Genomic DNA, 22,353 nt, shown 5'->3' on the forward strand with positions numbered 1-22,353 from the left:
GATAATAATTGCCCTTCCCTGTTACATTCTATTGAAACTATTGAAATGTCTTTGCAACTTTTTCAACCACAATATTTCAAAAGAGGATAACAAAATTAATACATTGGATTTTTTTATCACCAATAAACCATATTTTTTTTCTTCGTCAGCGGGATCTTAAACACTTACAAAATATACATTTAACAAAAATATAAAACAAAATGGTTCGGAAATTGATCTGAAATAACTGATGTTTTTTCTTATATCTATTTTCATATTTTTGTATACAATCTATAGGTTGCACTTTGTAAATACAGCTGTTTCTCAAATCACACCTCTTTTTGAGAGAGTTGGAATATTCATAGATAATTAATTTTGTTTACATACTGGTTCCCAGTTCTGATCTGTAGGTTGCATCTCATAGAGACATAATTTGGGAATGTTACCAGCAAATATACATGTGAATATTGTTTATATTGAAATCTGTGGTAACCCTACAGTCGAGTTAGGGATAGTTAAGAAATTTAGTGTTAGTTAAAACTCTTACAAGTTCAGGAGCATATAAACGTTGAAAATATGCCGCACAGCCCTATATTTTGACCTTTGAAAAAAATAGACGTGCATATGAACTTTCCATTCTAGGATATGATTTTTTTTCAAAACTTCATAGTAAAAGTGGTACAGTTTCAGCCGTAAAGGGAGTTCCTATGCGAAAATGCATTGTCAATGTTTACAGAAAATTAACCTATAGTCAAGAAATATAAATGAATTAAACATGAATTCAATCTCATGACGGCACAAAATGCATTTACTTCACGAAATAAAAAAAAACATGTCAATTTGTCTTCAGTTTACGATTCATATTTTCTTTATAATTTTGAAGATTCACGTTATTATCAATTTGAAACTTAGTACACAAGTTCCTCATGAAATGATATTTCCCATTTTAATGGCAAATTAAGGTTTTGACTTCAGTTTCATGGTCTACTGAACATAAAAAAACGATAGTGTGATTTGGGCTTCCGTGTAATCTGGACAATTTTTGCTTTAGTTTGTTGTTAGTATCAATCTTTTTTATTATTTGCACAAAAAAACCATGTGTTGCAATAAGTTGCAGGTTCAGTGATTTTAGAGCTTAATTGACTAGGCTGACACGTAGTTAACTTTATTGTAAACATGATGGATATCGATATGTGAAGAAGAGTTAAATACTTCTCCTTGGCGTTTTGTTTAGCGGGCACTGAACTAACCATTAAAAGTAAAATCACAAAAAATACTGAAATTCAAAATGGAAAATCCCTAATCAAATGGCAAATCAATTGATAAACCACATCAAACGACTGGACAACAACTCTCATATTCCCGACTTGGTACAGGCATTTTCAAATGTAGAAAATTGTTGATTGAACCTGGTTTCATAGCGCTAAACTTTTCACTTTTATTAGAGTCGCATCAAATTCCATTATATTTACAACGATGCATAAACAAAAAAAAACGGTAAAATTGTCAAAGATATGGGCACAGCAGTCATCGCTGTGTCACAATCTCAAAACAAATATTTAACAAACAATCACAAAAAGATTTTTAAAAATTCAATAACCACGTTTTACGTTATTGTTTGAAGTGAAATATTTTCATTCTAATGTTAAAATTAGGGATGTCAAAAGATCTGAAATTAAATACTCGTTCATGACACTCGCGAGTACTCGAGTACTCGGATGAATCTTAAACGTATATTAAAAAGTTTGATTTTAGGTGGAATGCGGTGTTTTTGTTTCAATATTTCATAGACATATGAACGAAAAACAAACGTACTACAAAAATAATCTGATCCTCTGTTATGTGTATCGGTCCTCCTTTTTGGGGTCAATTTCACAATGAATTACCGACTGCCGTTTCTACAAATAACCTATCATAATAGAAATTATTGTTTGTGTACGTGTTCATGAACCAAATTAGAAACATGCCAATAAAATCATAAAGATTTGCATATAAAAGTCCGACAAAGTAGACAACTCTATTTATGTATCATCTGTTCCTGTTGAGCTGGTATTTTTTATATTACGACTTGTCCATTAATTTGTCAACAGTTATCAAAGGTACCAGGGTTATAATTTAGTACGCCAGACGCGCGTTTCGTCTACATAAGACTCATCAGTGACGCTCGAATCAAAAATATTTATAAACCCAAACAAGTACAAAGTTGAAGAGCATTGAGGATCCAAAATTCCAAAAAGTTGTGCCAAATACGGCTAAGGTAATCTATGCCTGGGATAAGAAAATCCTTAGTTTTTCAAAAAGTTCAAAGTTTTGTATACAGGAAATTTATAAAAATGACCACATTATTGATATTCATGTCAGCACCGAAGTGTTGACTACTGGGCTGGTGATACCCTCGGGGACGAAACGTCCACCAGCAGTGGCATCGATCCAGTGGTGTAAATAGATATCAAAGGTACCAGGGTTATAATTTAGTACACCAGACGCGCGTTTCGTCTACATAAGACTCATCAGTGACGTTCAAATCAAAAATATTTATAAACCCAAACAAGTACAAAGTTGAAGAGCATTGAGGATCCAAAATTCCAAAAAGTTGTGCCAAATACGGCTAAGGTAATCTATGCCTGGGATAAGAAAATCCTTAGTTTTTCAAAAAGTTCAAAGTTTTGTATACAGGAAATTTATAAAAATGACCACATTATTGATATTCATGTCAGCACCGAAGTGTTGACTACTGGGCTGGTGATACCCTCGGGGACGAAACGTCCACCAGCAGTGGCATCGACCCAGTGGTGTAAATAGTTATCAAAGGTACCAGGGTTATAATTTAGTACGCCAGACGCGCGTTTCGTCTACATAAGACTCATCAGTGACGCTCAAATCAAAAATATTTATAAACCCAAACAAGTACAAAGTTGAAGAGCATTGAGCAACAACACTATTGGACTTCAAATTACATGCGCTTGTTCATGTTGCTTAGTCTTAACTTTTCTGTTTTTTTTTTGTTTGCATTATCGTTTGTCTGCTTGTGTTTTTCCTTATTTTTTAGCCATCGCGTTGTCAGTTTATTTTCTACATATATGCGTTTGAATGTCGCTCTCGTATTTGTCGCCTCTCTTGAAACAATTATTAAGTTTCCAATAAAGAGTAATTTAATTAATTCAAACGTACATCTCATACCAATAACGTTTACATAGAAGTCATGATTAACAAACAAATGTAAGTTTACGGCTTGTGATGTTTTATTAATCCATGAAAGTGTTGATCCGTGTCCAAACACCGTTAAAATGGTCTGTAATCAGTAGGGTTCACCGCATGTCACTTTGATTTTGTTCTTGTTTAGAAATATGGTCTGGTCAACAACTTCAGATGATAGACTGTTTGACTTTATATTTTTTGTTACAAGTAGTGCATATAAAAACATCCCCTCGGTAGGAACGGACTACTATTTACTTGTACCAAATAGAAGTCTCAGGATAAACGTATTTATTTTACGTTGTTAATGAATTCAAAATAGTATTACGAAAGGAATATTTCAACGGAACTAAATTGAGCGAAAGTGTGAGGAGAACTATCTCAAGATTTATAACAGGCACACTAGTATCCGAGTTCTAAAATTGTACTGGAGGACTCGGCCATCCGAGCGAGTACCCGGGTACTCGAGTACTCGTTGACATCCCTAGTTCAAATCGATACAAAGAAATCAAAATTCTCTGCTTATATATTTTTATAAATGGAGTCTAAAATATATTCATAATACATGCACTGTCAATGTATCAAGTGCATATATGTGACCCGCCATGACATTTCCAGGCTTATGGCTTATGGAGGTAGAACGTCATTGTTAGAAAAATTATAAACATGATAAATATCGAGATTCAATGAAATATTCAAAAAAATTCAATTTATGAAGAAGAGATAAACACTTTCCTCGGCTTCTTTTTTGCAGACGCCGAACTATTATAATACATCATTGAAGAAGTTTTACTTTTTCGTTTGAAGTGAAACATATTTGAATCTACATTTTAAATTGATACAAAAAAAATCAAAATTCTCTGCTCTACGAAAGCCGAGAAGGCTCACCTATAATTCAGAATTCAGTATTCAGAATTCGGCATTCAGAATTCGGAATTCAGAATTGGGAAATCATTTTTATCAAATGTTATAACATACATATTGTAATAATTAATATATATTTGAATTTTGATATGAAAATTGTATGCCTGTCCTTATTTTAACTACTCCACCTTATATAAATAGTTTACATTTATTTTGTTGGTCCATAATCCATAGAGGGGGTTTGCTTTTCGTCATATCTTTGTGTTTTTGCTGTTTTGGATTCTACCCCTGTAGGACTGTAGATAAAAATGTCACCCTCATCACCTTCCCAACATACACCCTTATGTTGTTTTTATTCCTTTTAGTCCATTAACTCCCTCAAAATATGTCCATTACACGACAATATATATACTACCCGTCCCCACCCCCGAATGTATCTTAATTGATCGAAAAAAGGAGAAGCATGCAATCGTTTAAAGTCAACTTAATCAGTTCTTCTTCACTATAGGTGCGAATCATGATGGACATGTTCACTGTTAAAGCAATAGACGCGTGTCAGATAATGATATTTTTTACAGTACTGACCTAAAATCAAGCATCACTTTATCGGACTCGTATCTAAAACTAGCCGTCTGTGTTTTGTTGCAGATTTCATACTCCCCAAGTAGACCCTCTTCAAAATTCAACACATTGGAGTCATCCGAAGAAATTTCCAGCAATTGTTTAAAAGACTAACTTAAAGATTGTTTTTTCCCGGACCTAATAATTTGGTATAAGTGGTTTTGACTGTTTAGATGTTTTATTACTCTGCAACTTCTATTAAGTTGGATTTTTTAAATTATATTTCGGCAAGAGAGTCGCTAATGAGTCTTTCTTTAATTGACTAAACAGGCGTCCGACCTAAGTAATTTCTCATTAATTAGAAATTTTTCTAAAAGTTGTGAAATAATCAATCAAGACCAACTTTCAGCTTATATTATATATTTAAGTTATGACGTTTATGGTATGCTGGGTGACATCTGATTCTAGGAGGAACATACACAAGTATCTCTATACTCATAATCAAAGGTAAAAAAAAGTTTTGTAAAGATGACAAGGGGTAAAAAATACTATTGGATCTACTGATCATATGAAAAGAAACAAAACAAGAGGCTCTAGCTTGTTATCCTCACCTTGGTCTATGTACTGCAGTGCATATTAAACAAAGGACACTCTACAACTATATAGACAAGAATATGATTCATGAAAAAATTCTCTGTTTTGGTGATGGTGACTAGTTTGTAGATCTAAATTTACTGAACATTCTTACTGTTTACAGTTATCTCTATCTATAATGAACTCGGACCAGTAGTTTCAGAGAAAAAGATTTTGTAAAAAAAAAACAAAAAAAAAACGAAAAATTGTTAACAATTGACTTTAAAGGGCAATAACACCTAAAAGAGTCAATTTCGCAAATATTTGGTTCTTCCCTCGCCGGGATTCGAACCCATGCTACTGTGATATCGTGACACCAAATCGCCTGCACTGCAGCCGTCCCGCTAGACCACACGACCACCTGGGCTCTCAAAAAAAGAGCTTTCGCTGGCCGTGTGTTACCTTTCCTCGTCAGTTTTAATCTAGCGGCGTACTACAGTACATGATATATTATTGTTACAGATCAGCTAAATTATCTATAGTAAAGGATCCTACAAATTAATGTAATATACAGTCACAGAAAATAATTATATTTATAAGTACGTCTGAGTCAGTGACAACTCTACAACAGATGTATCCATCGGATCGCCATCAATGATGGTGCTACATGGCTGTGTACATAATGTATATACAACTCGTTTATCACTCTTTTATTAAGTTAAATACAGTCAAGTCAAATTCAAGATCCGTGAAGTGGAAAATGAAAATTATCATCGCATGTTTTACTGTATGCCAATAAATTGTTGCAAGTAAAAATTTCCTGCGCGTGCCTCCGGTCTACACACACGTCATTAACTGCAGTATCAAAACTTAAAGTACTAAAACAAATATATCGATATATTTAAAAACATATTAACTATTTATCATCAATTATTATCAATCATGAGTTCAAAATATAGACATCTTTATATACAAGTTTGAGCAATAAATTAAATGTATTATTAAGGTCTTGACCTTATTGTTTTTCTAATTTGGTTTTTTTTCCTTTTCTATAGACAATTATTTGTATAAAGAGCATGAAAGTTCAATTATATGTTAAAAAATTGTAATAGCTGTATTATTTTTTTGAGGGTCTCCAAATAGATAAGTGAATGGTAATTGAGTCACATTCTTTAAATAAAGTTATTATTAGTATTATTATTATTATAAGACTTACTTCAATTATACAAGCTCAAGATAAAGATAAGGAATACATATGTTGTTTACTTTTAGAAACCTAGGGAATTTGCTGGCTTAAGATAACATACATAATGAGTTTAATAGTTCTGTAATTGATAGTCTATGATGATTGGTCATTGCTTTCCGTTAGTATAGTGAGTGTCTATTAAAACGCAACAACAAATGGAACATTATTTTGTCTAAAGATTGAAACCATTTATCTCCCATAAAATATATCAGTAGCTATGAAATTAACAGGATTTTAAAAGATATTTATATTAAATATTTGTTTAGGGAAGAACATATTATACTATAAAATAAACTAGATGGTCTCGTGGTTGGCGTGGTTGTCTTAGTACAGAATGTCGTAAGTTCGAACCTTTGCCAGCTAGATCAAAGTGAAACAAAAGACTTTGAAATTGGTATCCGACTCAACATGTCGGACAAGCAAAAAGCATTCATCATTCATTCACATGTTCACATCATGAATATGCAAATATATTTGCTTCAGATCTGTACGTTAAGCAGAATCCATTCATTCACTCGTTAAACTAATATGATCGATCCAAATGAATTAAGAAACATGTGCAATACCCCCAGGTTATTACTTTGTTGTTGCTTTTATTATAGTTGATAATGAAGTAACTGTTATAAAAGTTTCGAACTTGTTGTGTTGCGTTTTTGTATGTTCTTAGTATTGTGATAGTTGTTGACATGTTGACTGCTAGCACCACACTAAAAATGACGGGAAATTGATATCGCCTTTCTCAGCAGGATATTTACACGTTCTTATCGAGTCAGTGGAAAGGGGATTGCATATAATATATCTCTAAACTATGTTTCACAATCAAACAGCTTTCCGAGAATACGTTTCACAGAACTAGTAAACCCTTCAGAAGCATGCGTTTATACTTGGGCAAATGAAAGAAAAGGGGGTTGTAGTTAGAATCAGAGGCATGTAATACAGTGTTGAGAGAGAGCAAGCCCAAAGCTAGCAAAATGCTAGAACCCGCGTCACCTGTTTCTCGCCTTGCTTTCCCCCCTAAAATAATCCCTTCCAAATTATAGATATAAACTATATGGAGTTCCGTATCTACATGTTTGTCATATCAAACCAAACTGCAATACTTTATGGTTAACCAAGGTTGAATGCATAATAAAGTCAACTCAGTAATTATCAGTCAAAATACGGATAATTGAGAATACTTTTTTACAAGGTTTTGCCAGATAATTTATCTTTCGATCATGAAAAAGCTTTATATGAAAAATTCTGTATTCAATTTTAAACGGGTTTTCGCTTTTTGTTCGAAATAAGATATTTTCGGCGTTTGATGAACCTGTTTTTAGAGAGTAGATAAAGAAAGGGAATAGAAACAGCGTAAGGGTGTATGTTGGGAAGGTGCTGAGGGTAGAAGTTAGAACCATAGACTTACAGGGGTCGATTTCAAACCAGCAAAAACAAAGATGAAAGGAAAAACAAACCCTCCTCTTAAGCTTATGCCATGGACAAATAAATAGAATTTCTTTATATTAGAGTAGATGATAAAAAGAAAGGTATTTACTTTTCATATCACAACGAAAACAAATAGTAAGCACAGTGTAGATACTATTCTGTACGCTATCCGGAAGTCTCGATTTTCGAAGCGAGGATTTCCAACTGGCTAACAAAACGGTTTTGTTTCGGTGCTTTTTCTCATCGTTTGTTTACTTCTATGTCTATAAAGTGCTTTGCACATCTTCAATGTATGTATATCATCATAAATATGAGTAACTGTAACAAAAACGTGCATTAGAATATAAAATATACGTGTGCATCACACCAACTTCATAGAAAAAAGTTAAATCGATAGACAATTTTGCTCTCGTAGTACAAAGCAAATAATTTTTTATTGCAAATATTTGCATCAGTTTACAGTTAAATATATACTGTTTCAATATTCTTACCGTATTTAAGCAGAATGTTCGTATTTCAAATAAAAAATATGTTTTCCTTGAGGATCCCAAAATAAATTACTGTACGATCAGTCTAAAACTGACTGTTTTCTAGAAGCGATTTCAGATTTTTTGTCTGTACGACCAGTAGTGATTTTGAAGGGAAAAAAACAACGGCAATTTGAAGGTATATACGTGTCTATGTGATATTATGAACTGTCCATGGAACTATAACGTGTAATTTCTTTCATCAGACAATACAAATATATTTCTGATGATTTTTGTAGACGGGAAAATAATTATATTTTTGTTCCGTCAGTCTTATTTAAAATCACATGCCTAAAAAGCAATACATGATTCGCTTGTTGACTTTGTAATAGTGTGTCGTTGCAGTTATCTGTTTAGCTATTACATTTTTAAAGAATATTTACACCGTCTGCCGTTGACGAATTGGTGATAACATACATCAAGCTTGTCTCTTTTAAAGTTACAAAAAATAGATTAAGAAAGCTTTGTTTAAAAACTTTATGTATTGAGGAAAGAATTAACGAAATAATACCCCGCCACTTCTTTAGTCCATGTTTTGGAAAAAAACAAACCACCAAAAAAAACTAAATTATAGGTGCACAGGGGCATCATTTGATAAAGAATATGAGGAAGTTTTATTAATATATGGTAAGTTTTTGAAAGTTGCGTATAGTAAATGGGTACCACCCAATAAGGTAGTGGAAAAAATGGAAATAGAAAACTGCTGAATTTTCGAAAAATCAAAATAAGAGATTCAGAATTGAATTAAATGATTAGGAATCTGAAAAAGATTCATTAAGTAAAATTTAAGTTATGACAAGTGTCTGAAGGAAGTTGTGGATATAAAAAAGGTACGCCCAATATAAGGCTATGACAAAGTCCGTATTTTAGATATAGAAACTTTAACAACATTTTTACCAAAAATTCGAAAAAGAAGGTCCATAATACATTCATTGATTTAAAATGGAGCAATTTTAGAAAATTTTTAACGTTTTGGAGGTTCCGGTTGGAAATACCTGATGGGTGCCCCCATATAATGTAATGTCCGTATCTTATATAAAGAAACCCCATAAAAGATTTTTAATAAAATTCGAAATACATTCCTTTTTTTATATAAATAAGGCCGTTAATTTTCTCGTTTGAATTGTTATTATACATTGTCATTTCGGGGCCTTTTATAGCTGACTTTGAGATATTGGCTTTGATCATTGTTGAAGGCCGTACGGTGACCAATATTTGTTAATGTCTGTGTCATTTTGGTCTCTTGTGGACGGTTGTCTCATTGGCAATCATACCGCATCTTCTTTTTTTATATTATCATTTATGATACGGAATCCGAGAAAAAATAATTGATAGTTATACCAGTGACGGATTCTAGAAAAATGGGATCCGGCGGTTTGAAATCCTCTTTTAATGCATTATCAATGCATTTGTATGGGAACATATATTTGGAATCCTCTTTTCTCCTGGATTGGACCCCCTCTCCATTTAAAAATGTCTGGAAACCCCAATGTATATTAAGTGGTTTATGAGGAGATGTGCTTACAAAACCGGCTAAACATGTTGTACCGGTCCAACGGACGAACGGAAATACGGACTTCATTATCATTATAAACCACCGCTTTACAAGGTGGTGTACAATTGAGTGTGAAAAAGACAGATCTACATCCAAAACAAAGTGAAGGATCTGTGATCAATTATAGGCTACAGTACGGCCTCGAATGTTTGTAAATACAAGCATTTTTATATAACAATTAAATCTGTGTGTTTGTACAATTTTAAGTATAACGGAGGACATTTCTGAAACTTATATAAACAACAAACCTTCCTCTTATTTTAGCAACATTCAAACATCCTTATACTTAATGTAGTAAGCGAGTACACCCTATCAAGCTAAAACATGTTTGATAAGTTTTCAGGATGTGAATTTATTGAAATACATTTGTGTTATTTAGAAAAATGCCACCTTCAAATGTATCGTAAATAACTTGAAATCACCATTCGAATACAGTGAAATAAAGACTGATCATACAGCTTCAAAATATACAAGCGAGACTGATCGTACAGTGAGAAATTCAAACAAGTGTAATTTTCTTATTTCTGGCTTCAAAGATCTGGCTGAAACTTTTACCACCACTTAAAATATACTTTATTTAGTTAATTAAGTCTGGTTTTTACGTTAATTTGCACAGTAAGGGTGCAAAACGATTGTTTTTAGGTTCACTGACTGATTTTCCTTAGTGATGCACTTGAAAATCTCTTGATTAAGGCAAAGATACGAATAATGAATGTGCTAAATTTAATTATAAACCATTTGTGAATATCGATGTCAGCTGAATTAATCATTAAGCAATGTACAGATGAACATCTTACCGTTTAATAAAGTATATCCAACAAATTTAAAATGTGATCCAAAAGGTTCTCGCTTCGAAAATCGCGACTTCCGGATAGCGTACAGAATAGTATCTACACTGTGGTAAGTATTACAATAATATCTAAGTTTATAACATTAAAAACAAAATTCCGAATTCTGAATTCCGAATTCTGAATGCTGAATTCCGAATTCTGAATGCTGAATTCCGAATGTTGAATTCTGAATTATAGGTGAGCCTTCTCGGCTTTCGTACTGCTCTATAGATTTTCTTTCATAAATGGAGTCTGAAATATATCCATAACAAATGCACTGTATTAAATGCATGTAAGAGAACACCTACTTATAAACTGTTACGCGTCGCATACTATGTATAGAGACATGCATAATAATTCTAAATTAAAAGAAGGAGTTCTTAAAGCTTACTTTGACAAATTTTAAACTAACTTCATTTCAACAAGTTTAGTTACATGGTCTAAAATAGAGCTACAAAAAAAAAATTAAAAAAAAAAAAATGCTCTGCTCTATTGATTTTCTTTCATAAATGGAGTCTTAAATAAAAATTATATCCATAGTAAATGCACCGTATCAAATGCATATATGAAAACACCAAGAATGTTACGCGTCGCATACTATGTTTAGAGACATGATAAATTTAAATTAAAAGACAAATTTAAAAAAAGGAATTCTTAAAGCTTACTTTGACAAATTTTAAACTAACTTCGTTTCAACAAGTTTAAATTACATGTTCTAAAATAAAGCTTAGAATTGTTTGTATTGTAGTAAATTTAATTCTTTGAAATTTTATTCCTTGAATTACGCTATTGAACATTACTAAGCGCCAATACATACAATAATTTTGTATTTTATATATTAGTGCCTTCAATAAATAAAAGTCGTCATAGAACAGTCTCATTTTCATACCGGTATTCGAAATGACTCGTTTCATTGCTATTACAACAAACATGTCATAATAACATGACAGAGAGTTTTGTTTCGGAATATTATATTAGATAAATATACAAAAAGCAAATTTTAGACAATGTACCCTCCTAAGCCTGGAAGTGGCTAGTCACATATAGTTAACGGCGTTTTTTCTCACAATGACGTTCTACTACCATAAGCCTGGATATGTCGTGGCTGGTCACATATGAGAACATCTACTTATACACTATTAGACGTATGTTATGTAACGAGACATATTGCAGTTAAAAGACACATTAAAGAATAAAGAATTGTAAAAGCCTTCTTTGACAAATTTTATACCGATTTCATTTTAACAAGTTTAATTTACATTTTTTTAAATAGACCGAAGAACTTTTTATATTGTGGTAAATTTAATTCTTTCATTTGCAATCTTTATTTTGATAGGCTATTAGAGATAACTTAGCGCCAGAAATAAATACAATAATTTTGTATTGTATATATAGGGAGGGCAACGAGTACTCGAGTTCTCGCTCGGAAGGCCGAGTGCTCAAGTACAATTTTAGTACTCGGATACTCATTTGCCTGTTATAAATCTTAAGATATTTCTTTCTTCCTCACATTTCCGCTCACTTTAGTTCCGATGAAATATCCCCTTTGTAATACTATTTTAAATTCATTAACAATGTAAATACGTTTTTCTGAGACTTATGTTTGGTACTAGCATGGAAGTATTATTTTTCAATATTACTTCCATGGTACTGGTATATAATAGTTCGTTCCTTCCGAGGGGATATTTTCGTGCAATACTTGTAACAAAAAATAGAAAGTCAAACAGTCTTTCATCTAAAGTTGTAGACAAGATCACATTTCTAGGTAATAAAAAATCAAAGTGCCACCGATACATATATCCGAGGATCAAGTTATTTTTGTAGTGCGATTGTCTTTCGTTAATATGTTTATGAAAGGTGGTAAAACAAAAGCGCATCCCACCTAATATCCTATCTTTTGAATAGACGTTTAGAGTCATCACAGTACTCGAGTACTCGCGAGTATCATGACCAAGTATCCGAGTATTACATTTCAGATCTTTTGACATCCCTAGTATTTCATAAATAAGTGTCATCGAGCAGTCTCATTGTCATGCCGGTATTACAAATTACTCGTTCAGCTAGCTATAAAATCAGGTTTAATCAACCATTTTCTACTTAAAAAATGCCTGTACCAAGTCAGGAATATGACAGTTCTTATCCATCTGTTTGATGTATTTCAGCTTTTGATTTTGCCATTTGATTAGTGATTTTCCGTTTAAATTTACCTCGGAGTTCAGAAGTTTTGTGATTTTACTTGTTTCATTGTTTCACTCACAACAATTTCACATGAATTTAAATTGAGTCGAATCTCGCGTGATACGCACGTGAGTTTCACCTGAAACGAACTTTACGTGAAACTCGCGTGAAATCAGTTCATGTGTGTTCCACGTTAATCTCGTATGACAATCGCTTGAATTTAAACGTGAAAATAACAGGATTTTTTTTAAAGCATTTCAAATGACATTTTAATTACCAAATTTAATCAAAATCATGAATTTAGTAAAGTTCAAGGGACATTTATGTGAAAAATTTCACGTGAATTTGACAAGAACAAGAGATTCACATGAAAATTTTCACGTTATTTTCATGTACAAGCTGGTTTGATATGACTCTTACGTGAAATATTTCATGAATATTTCATATAAGATTCTTGTGAAATTCACGTGATCAAGTTTTGATTGTGTAGGAATGTTCAAGCATAGCAAAATTTATAATATTGTGAAAAGTCTTAAAATAGGGACGATAGAAACCAGAGGAACAAACAGTGAAACTCATAGATTGAAAATAAACTGGCAACTTCATGGCTGATAATAAAAAGACAAACAGACAAACAATAGTACAGAAGACAACACATAGAAAACTAAAGACTAAGCAACACGAACCACACCAAAAACTTGGGGTGATATCAAGTGCTCCGGAAGGGTAAGCAGGGTAAGCAGATCCTGCTCCTCATGTACCGATTTTTCGGTTTTATTTATACTATGTAATTCACTAGTAAACCAATGTTGATCTGAACGAGAAATATATTTCAGGCGGCTTTCAGTCAATGTTCGAACTTATCTATTTTAGTAAAGTCAGTACTGTTCAACCAATTCGCTTGAAGTCAATTCAGATTTGTTTAGCCTATGTGCTGACTGTTTAGTAGTTGAAATTTCCCTGTATAAATCAACATATTGCTGAATAGTATGAAAAACTATTGAACAGTACTAATCCGATTACAAGCCAATCATATAATTCATATGCATATTTTTGTGTTAATTTGCGTTTTTTTATTGTGTTCAGCCTTCCAATTGATATTTTATCGTGTGTTGTTCTATGTTGTGATGTTATGCTATTGTTTTAGAAAAAGAGAGAAGGTTTGGTACCATTACAACGTTTAATCCCGTTGCAAATGTTTGCATCTGTCCTAAGTCAGGAATCTGATGTACAGTAGTTGTCGTTTGTTTATGTAATTTATACGTGTTTTTCGTTTCTCGTTTTTTATATTGATTAGACCGTTGGTTTTCCCGTTTGAATGGTTTTACACTAGTAATTTACGGGCCCTTTATAGCTTGTTGATTGGTGTGAGCCAATGCTCCTTGTTGAAGGCCGTACATTGACCTATAATGGTTTACTTTTATAAATTGTTATTTGGATGGAGAGTTGTCTCATTGGCCGTCACACCACATCTCCCTATATCTATTTGTTTGAAAATCGAATTAAATAATAAATATGCCTAAATAATTTATTCTTCAGACTTTTCAGATGATGTCAAGAAGAGAATAACTGTTCCAGATTGGAATTCATTTACTAGTGATCGGAATTGAATATTTAAAAGTTCCATTTCCTTAGGTTACTTTTTTTTTATTCTTATATTGAAGGACATCATTTTTTTGGTTCCTTTTAAACCATCTGAAATGCTAGTTGGCGTACATTGTTGTGCACATGATATAAGAATAGACGTAACGATTGCATTACGTAGTAGAAACATATTTTAAAATAAAATATGACAATTCATTGATTACTAACGTAAAATAGTGATAAAATTAAAAAATCGGAGGAAATATCAGATGATGCATTTAGTATTGCAATCACTGCTTAATTCCTGAAAAATCATTACTGTTTGACTGTAAAATCACACAAGCGTTAGCCTTTCAAAAAGGCTATTCGACTCTTAGCTGATGAAAATGGAAAGTGCTCTCGCTTTGTAGATTAATTCATTTACTAGAATGACCACGTGCATCAATCAACAAATTTTACCACACACGTGAGGTCACACGCTATGAAGTAGTATCGTTAAACGTTTTTGTTTACTCCAGAAGATTCGACTATTTATAGTTTTTATACCTGTGTAAAATCTAATTGCTAAAATAGAGAAAATTATATTGTAATTATTCTGCTCATTTTGGGCGCCGTGATTAGCAAATAAAATAATTGTTTGTTTGTTTGTTTATTTATTTCAAAATAAAATTGCAGAAAAAATTTAATTAAAAATTTACTTGTATCATAATCATACTTACATGAAAAACAGTGTTACTGGTTTAATTTAAGTATAAAACAATGCTGATCTCAAATGTGTGCTGAAAATGGCGGGATTCCTAAACGCTGACAAACCTAACTTCAGAATGCATGAACCAACAAAACAACAAAAAAACAACCCAAGTGTACTAGATCGAAGTTTACTCACCGTGAATAGCCTTGAACAATTATATTCTACAGGTTATGAGAATGGTTTATGGAGTGATACGAATACATTAAAAAAATTACTAAAATAGATAGTATAGAATATACTTATTATTAACTTTGAACTTATTATAAGACATATAACATTGAAATGAGGACTGCCTCCCATTTCATAAGATTTTAATAGGCATAATACAAACCTTCTGATATAGTTTAAATATTGTGTTTTATCTATAGTACGGTGACAAATAAGGTAAATTTGAAAATTTAATGGACCGAAATAACTCATGGCTAATTTTGGTCTTATTTTGTAGATAAATATAATATCCTTTGACTAAGGCATGTCGTAGAGTGGCAAAATGGTGCAGATATTTTAAAACTGCGATCAAAGGTCAAAAGGGTGGATTTACAAAAATAGCAAATTTTATACATTTTGGACAATTTTTCGGTAGTCTCTCATGTTAACTGAGAAGTTTTTTCGATAAAAGTATGCACTAGGGATGCTCGACAAATACAGCTAGTCATATTTATGTGTGATTACCAGAGATTAGTGATACATACCCTCGCTTCCAACATGTAAGAAAATGAAACAAATATCTTTATCTACGGAAATTACTGACAAAAAATATTCATAATTTAAATTTTATCTATGCAATAATATATGGCCACATGTAAAGATATTTTTGGGAAAGTTTTGATAAAATGTCATAAAGAATAGAGCAGAAATAAATACTGTAAAGTTAACACCCGGTCCATGATGCTATGAAAAAAATGATGAAATTCGTTTCTGATTATTTAAACTTAAAAGGATATTAGAACTATAAAAAATAGTCTTCATATTTATGTCACTATAGTATATGAAGTTTGTTTTTATGTCAATAAATAAATCAATACCAGATCAATAGCACATTGAGAAGACGTGTCCCCCCTTTTTTTTTTATAAAACAACGACAGACCTGGTTGTCGTTTGTTGATGTGGTTCATAAATGTTTCTCGTTTCTAGTTTTTCATATAGATATGACCGTTGCAATGGTTTTACACTAGTAATTTTTTTTAGCCCTTACTGTTCGGTGTGAGCTAAGGCGCCGTTTTGAAGACCGTACTTTGACCCAAAATGCTTTTACAAATTATGACCTGGATGGAGAGTTGTCTCATTGGAACTACTACAACATCTTCTTATATCTATAAACAATAGAATAATTAGCAGACTTGAAAGCCCGATATATATGTGAACTACAAACAAAGATTCACAGAGATATTACGCTTCAAAAGTTGCTGTCTATGTATGTTTGTAATACTCTTACGCTAGACATCAATATGCACATCAATTTCATCAGGTAACGGAGTACTAGGAATAAAAGTGGATGTCACTGTATGGCACCGACAATACTCATGAGTTTATTCGTATCACCATGCACTGATTGACTATTGCTTCTGGGGTCATTTTGATCCGCGGTGAAGTGATTTTCACTGCAAAATATGTGTCAATCTAAGCACCAGCTAGAATGACAAATTTCGATACATGCATGTTTTTCCAGACCCCTTGTAATTGACTTCCGTTTTAAATCTCGATAAGAGAAGACGTGTCGCATCCTATAAGAGCGCAAGCTGCTGTTGGTGTGCCAGGCATCTGGGGTCCAATAAGTTTTAAAAAGTTGCATATGTCATGAATAGGTAAAAAAACTGTTTTGTGGCTTTGGTTGAACAAACGCCTCCAGTCTTAAATCACTATTCATCATGTTTGACATCTGAGGAAAAGACCTTATTAGAAATAAAACATACCTGTCATGATTTTCATATGATACAACCCTTCAAAAACTTTTCAATATCTGTTCATTTGCAAAATGAGACGGCAGAATAGTTCTTATATCTGCCTCTTCAGACACTTACAGGTCCTACACAAAATTGCTTCACCGTCCATAGTTTTTGAAAAGATCTCGCTAGAAATATTTGTCATGTTCTAGCAAATCAAAACCATTGTAGTGCGATAGTGCATAGTTACAGTAAAACTACAAATATTATCAACCCATGTTTATTTTCAGGTGCACAAAGAAATTCTCACAATCTCTAATTGATCTGCATTCAATGACTTGAAGAACAATTTGGATCTACCACCATTAGAAATAAACCTTATTGTCCCTTTGATGCCTGTGATAGCTGACTATGTGGTATGGGATTTGTTCAATGTTGATTGTCGTGCGGTAACCTATAGTTGTAAATATCTGTGTCGTTTGGTCTCTATGAAGAGTTGTTCTATTGGCAATCATACCACATCTTCTTTTTATATACACAAATGTCCGATGTAAGGGGATGGTTGGGCGCCCGTTGACATGTTTAACCTCCTCACATTCTGTATTTGGCTGTCTCAAGTCAGGAGCCTGTATATGTAATTTTTTGTCTGTTTGTGGAGATTTGTCTAATTGGCAATCATACCACATATCTTTTTCATTATGGTTTTAAAGCAGTCATTGGCGAAATCTCTATAACAGTTGTATCATTTTACATAAAAAATTTGGACAATACCAATACCATTTTATAAAGGAATATTACACACTCAGCTAAAGTATATATTTCCGTTCAATATCAATTGAGAGTGCATTGTAATCATTATCCATTTGAAAATAATTGTAAACTACTGACCAGGCAAAATATTTACCAGAGAGGTTGGAATTCATTGTAAAGATAAAAATAATTTGAAATTTCAAACGATCGTAAACAGCTTTTCACAAAATTCAATATCTGTAAACAAATGTAAATGGCAAACTACACAACAACGAATTTCGTTTGCTCTTTCTTTCGCAAATAGATCATCATGTTGACTTAATGAATGTAGACATGCTGAACTGTAGTATTCGAAAAGCAACATCATGCCCCGATTTATTTGAAGCATCAGATGCAAATTATTTTTAATTTCATCAAGTCGTTCACAATGCATGCTGAATGTTGAAGCGGTTTGTCCTTGAAGTTATTTATGAAGAGTAAACTCACCAATGGATGGCCTGACTAATAATTTGCGTCATTTACATCAATATCGCCACGCTCAAATGGCTCGACATACCTTAATTGCTTAAATTGTATGACTTGTCTCCAGAATATAATTTGACTGTCCAATCATATGGTTCTGCCATGAAGCGTGTTTTAACGAAAGTTGATTCGTCGTTACTTGCTCACACATTTTTTTTTCACTAATTCAAATGCATGATCATGTTTTCTTCTTGAACTTGTAAAGGTTTAATAAAACGATCTAAGCTACTCTTTCTTATTTAATAGAATTAGCATTGACAATAATTTTCCGGAATTTTTCGGATGTGTTTCAATGTGTCCAATAAGGGCCCAAATAAGCATTTTCTTGGTTTTCGCACTATAACTTTAGTTTAATTAAATAGAAATCTATGAAATTTTGACACAAGGTTTATCACCACAAAAGGAAGATTGGGATTATTAGTTCAAACAGTTTAGGAATTATGGGCCACAAAGGGGCCCAAGTAAGCATTATTCTTGGTTTTCGCACCATAAATTTAGTATAAGTAAATAGAAATCTATGAAATTTAAACACAAGGTTTATGACCATAAAAGGAAGGTTGGGTTTGATTTTGGGAGTTTTGGTCCCAACAGTTTAGGAATAAGGGGACCAAAGGGTCCAAAATTGAACTTTGTTTGATTTCATCAAACATTGAATAATTGGGGTTCTTTGATATGCCGAATCTAACTGTGTATGTAGATTCTTAATTTTTGGTCCCATTTTCAAATTGGTCTACATTAAGGTTCAAAGGGTCCAAAATTAAACTAAGTTTGATTTTAACTAAATTGAATACTTGGGGTTCTTTGATATGCTGAATCTAAAAATGTACTTAGATTTTTGATAATTGGCCCAGTTTTCAAGTTGGTCCAAATCGGGGTCCAAAATAAAACTTTGTTTGATTTCATCAAAAATTGAATAATTAGGGTTCTCTGATATGCCAAATCTAACTGTTTATGTAGATTCTTAATTTTTAGTCCCGTTTTCAAATTGGTCTACATTAAAGTCCAAAGGGTCCAAAATTAAACTAAGTTTGATTTTAACAAAAATTGAGTTCTTGGGCTTTTTTGATTTGCTGAATCTAAACATGAACTTAGATTTTTGATTATGGGCCCAATTTTCAAGTTGGTTCAAATCAGGATCCAAAATTGTTGTATTAAGTATTGTGCAATAGCAAGAAACTTCAATTGCACAGTATTCAGCAATAGAAAGACATCTTCAATTGCACAGTATTGTGCAATAGCAAGAAATTTTCAATTGCACAGTATTGCGCAATAGCAAAAAATCTTCAATTGTACAGTATTGCGCAATAGCAAGAAATTTTTAATTGCACAGTATTCAATAGCAAGAAATATCTAATTGCACAATATTGTGCAATAGCAAGAAATTGATTGGAGTTATCTTTCTTTGTCCAGAATAGTAGTTGAATCAACTTAAATCATTGTTTTATACAATATACAATGTATATTCACTTTTACTACCAACTGATAAATTAAAACAATCTTTACCATTCAGTGATAACAAGCACTTTATTTTACATTTTAATATTTTATGATGTATTTAAATGAGTAGTTATTGTTGCAAACTCCTCTAGAAATTTGTATTGAGATCAGTTTTGGAAAAAGGGAAAGGGAAAAGGGGATGTGGAAAAAAAAGGGGGGGGTAAATTTTTCTCATTTCAGGTTGCATAAATAAAAAGAAAATTTCTTCAAACATTTTTTTGAGAGGATTAATATTCAACAGCATAGTGAATTGCTCAAAGGCAACAAATATTTTAAGTTCATTAGACCACATTCATTCTGTGTCAGAAACCTATGTCATGGAAACGTACTTGTGTAAAGTTTAATGAAAACACTATCAGTTGGGAAAAAAAAAGAAAACATTATCGGAAAACACATCTAGGTATATCATTTCCTTACCAAATAATTGTGACCCGCCATGACATTTGCAGGCTTATGGAGATAGAACGTCATTGTTAGAAAAATTATAAACATGATAAATATCGAGATTCAATGAAATACGTATTGTGAAGAAGAGATAAACACTTTCCTTGGCTACTTTTTTGCGGACGCCGAACTATACGTCATATATAAGTTTTGAAGAAGTTTTAGTTTATCGTTTGAAGTGAAAAATATTTGAATCTACATTTTAAATTGATACAAACAAAAATTAAATTTCTGCTCTATAGATTTCCTTTCATAAATGATATCTTAAATATATCCATAATAAATGCACCGTATGAAATGCATATAAGAGAACACCTGCTTATAAACTGTTACGCGTCGCATACTATGTAAAGAGACATGCATAATAAATCTTAATTAAAAAAAGAAATTTCTTAAAGCTTACTTTGACAAATTTTAAACATATTTCAACAAGTTAAAATTACATGTTCTAAAATAGAGCTACAATCAAAACAAAAATGCTCTGCTCTAAATATTTTCCTTCATAAATTAAGTATGAAATATATCCATAATAAATTAACCGTATCAAATGACCTCATAAACTGTTACGCGTCTAGTACTATGTTTAGAGACATGCATAAAAAATCTAAATTAAAAAAAAATGAAATCTTAAAGTTTACTTTGACAAATTTTAAACTAACTTCATTTCAACAAGTTTAAATTACATGTTCTAAAATAGAGATAAGAATTGTTTGTATTGTAGTAAATTTAAGTCTTTGATATTTTATTCAAATACGCTATTAAACATCACTAAGAGCCAATAAATACAATAATTTTGTGTTTTATAAATTAGTGCCTTCAATAAATAAAAGTCGTCATAGAACAGTCTCATTTTCATACCGGTATTCGAAATGACTCGTTGCTTTTATAACAAATATGTCATAAAACATGACTAGATCTTCTAGATAAATATACAAAAAGCAAATTTTTGACAATGTACCCTCCTAAGCCTTGAAGTGGCTAGTCACATATAGTTAACGGTGTTTTTCTCACAATGACTTTCTACCTCCATAAGCCTGGATATGTCGTGGCTGATTATGTGATTGAACCAGTGGACCTTAATTGATATGTTACCTGGCTGACCTGAGTTAATGAAGCATTATCTTCTTAGCTGGCCTCTTTCAACATCGCAATTTGTGACTGTTTCGTGCCGCATGCTAGTTCCTATTTTTATCAGCAGCAGATCCCAAAACCAGCTAGTCATATTTACTTTAAAAAAGGGCCACTGTTGATTTGGAAAAAGTACACAATTGATAGATTTTCATGTTCAAAATTGGATGAAACTTTACAGAAATGTTTCTGTTTTTGGAATTTTAAAAAGCTAATCCATACTTCTGAAGAAAACAAGTAAATGTTATCATGCATATTTGTGGATTCACCGTATAAATTTCCAAAATGGTTGCCGTAACTATGACAACTCCTGGTTCCAAGTTAATATCCACTTTTGCAGTTCTTCTCTCTTCTTCTTCTTATTAACGTATTAACTTCCAACCATGGAACGCCTTCTCATTGGAAGTTATAATAAAAGTTTATGTCGCACACATACATTATTCTAGTAAAACTATAAAAACAAAAACTCCAAAGTTCACGGATTGAAAGATAAAAAAAGAAATTTCGTAAGCTTCACAGTATACAATAAAATGAAAAAAGCAGGACACCCCTGCATCCACCTTATCGTCTTACAACAATAGTCACGAATCCCAGCTGATAAATAAACTGTTTATTGTTTGGCATGTCACGTGATTCGAATAATATGAATAGTGAGTCCTTAATGATCATCAGTATCCTGCCATTTTATAATGTTCAAATATAAGAGAACGGATTGAGATTCCCTCCACTAAACTATTTTATTTTCTGTTTGTTACATCAAGATTGAATCATAAGGGTTCAACATCAACCCTTGTCATTGCCAATGTCAGATATCTCTTGTAAATGGTTAAGATCCCATCCCTTAATCGTATACTTTCTTGT

General features: G+C 32.3%; 1 protein-coding gene across 4 annotated transcripts in view; it reads right to left on the reverse strand.

Annotated features, from left to right (window-relative positions):
- Positions 1-22,035, reverse strand: part of LOC139481097 (histidine N-alpha-methyltransferase-like) — a 31,903-nt gene extending 9,868 nt beyond the window's left edge. Inside the window, exon 1 of one of the 4 annotated variants that reach the window (XM_071264199.1) lies at positions 21,466-22,035. The gene's annotated coding sequence lies outside the window, so the exon portion shown is untranslated. The other 3 variants (XM_071264197.1, XM_071264198.1, XM_071264196.1) reach the window with 3 other exon arrangements.
- Between the last annotated feature and the right edge of the window lie 318 nt (positions 22,036-22,353).

The sequence above is a fragment of the Mytilus edulis genome, chromosome 7, assembly GCF_963676685.1.
Source record: "Mytilus edulis chromosome 7, xbMytEdul2.2, whole genome shotgun sequence".
Lineage (NCBI taxonomy): Eukaryota > Metazoa > Mollusca > Bivalvia > Mytilida > Mytilidae > Mytilus > Mytilus edulis.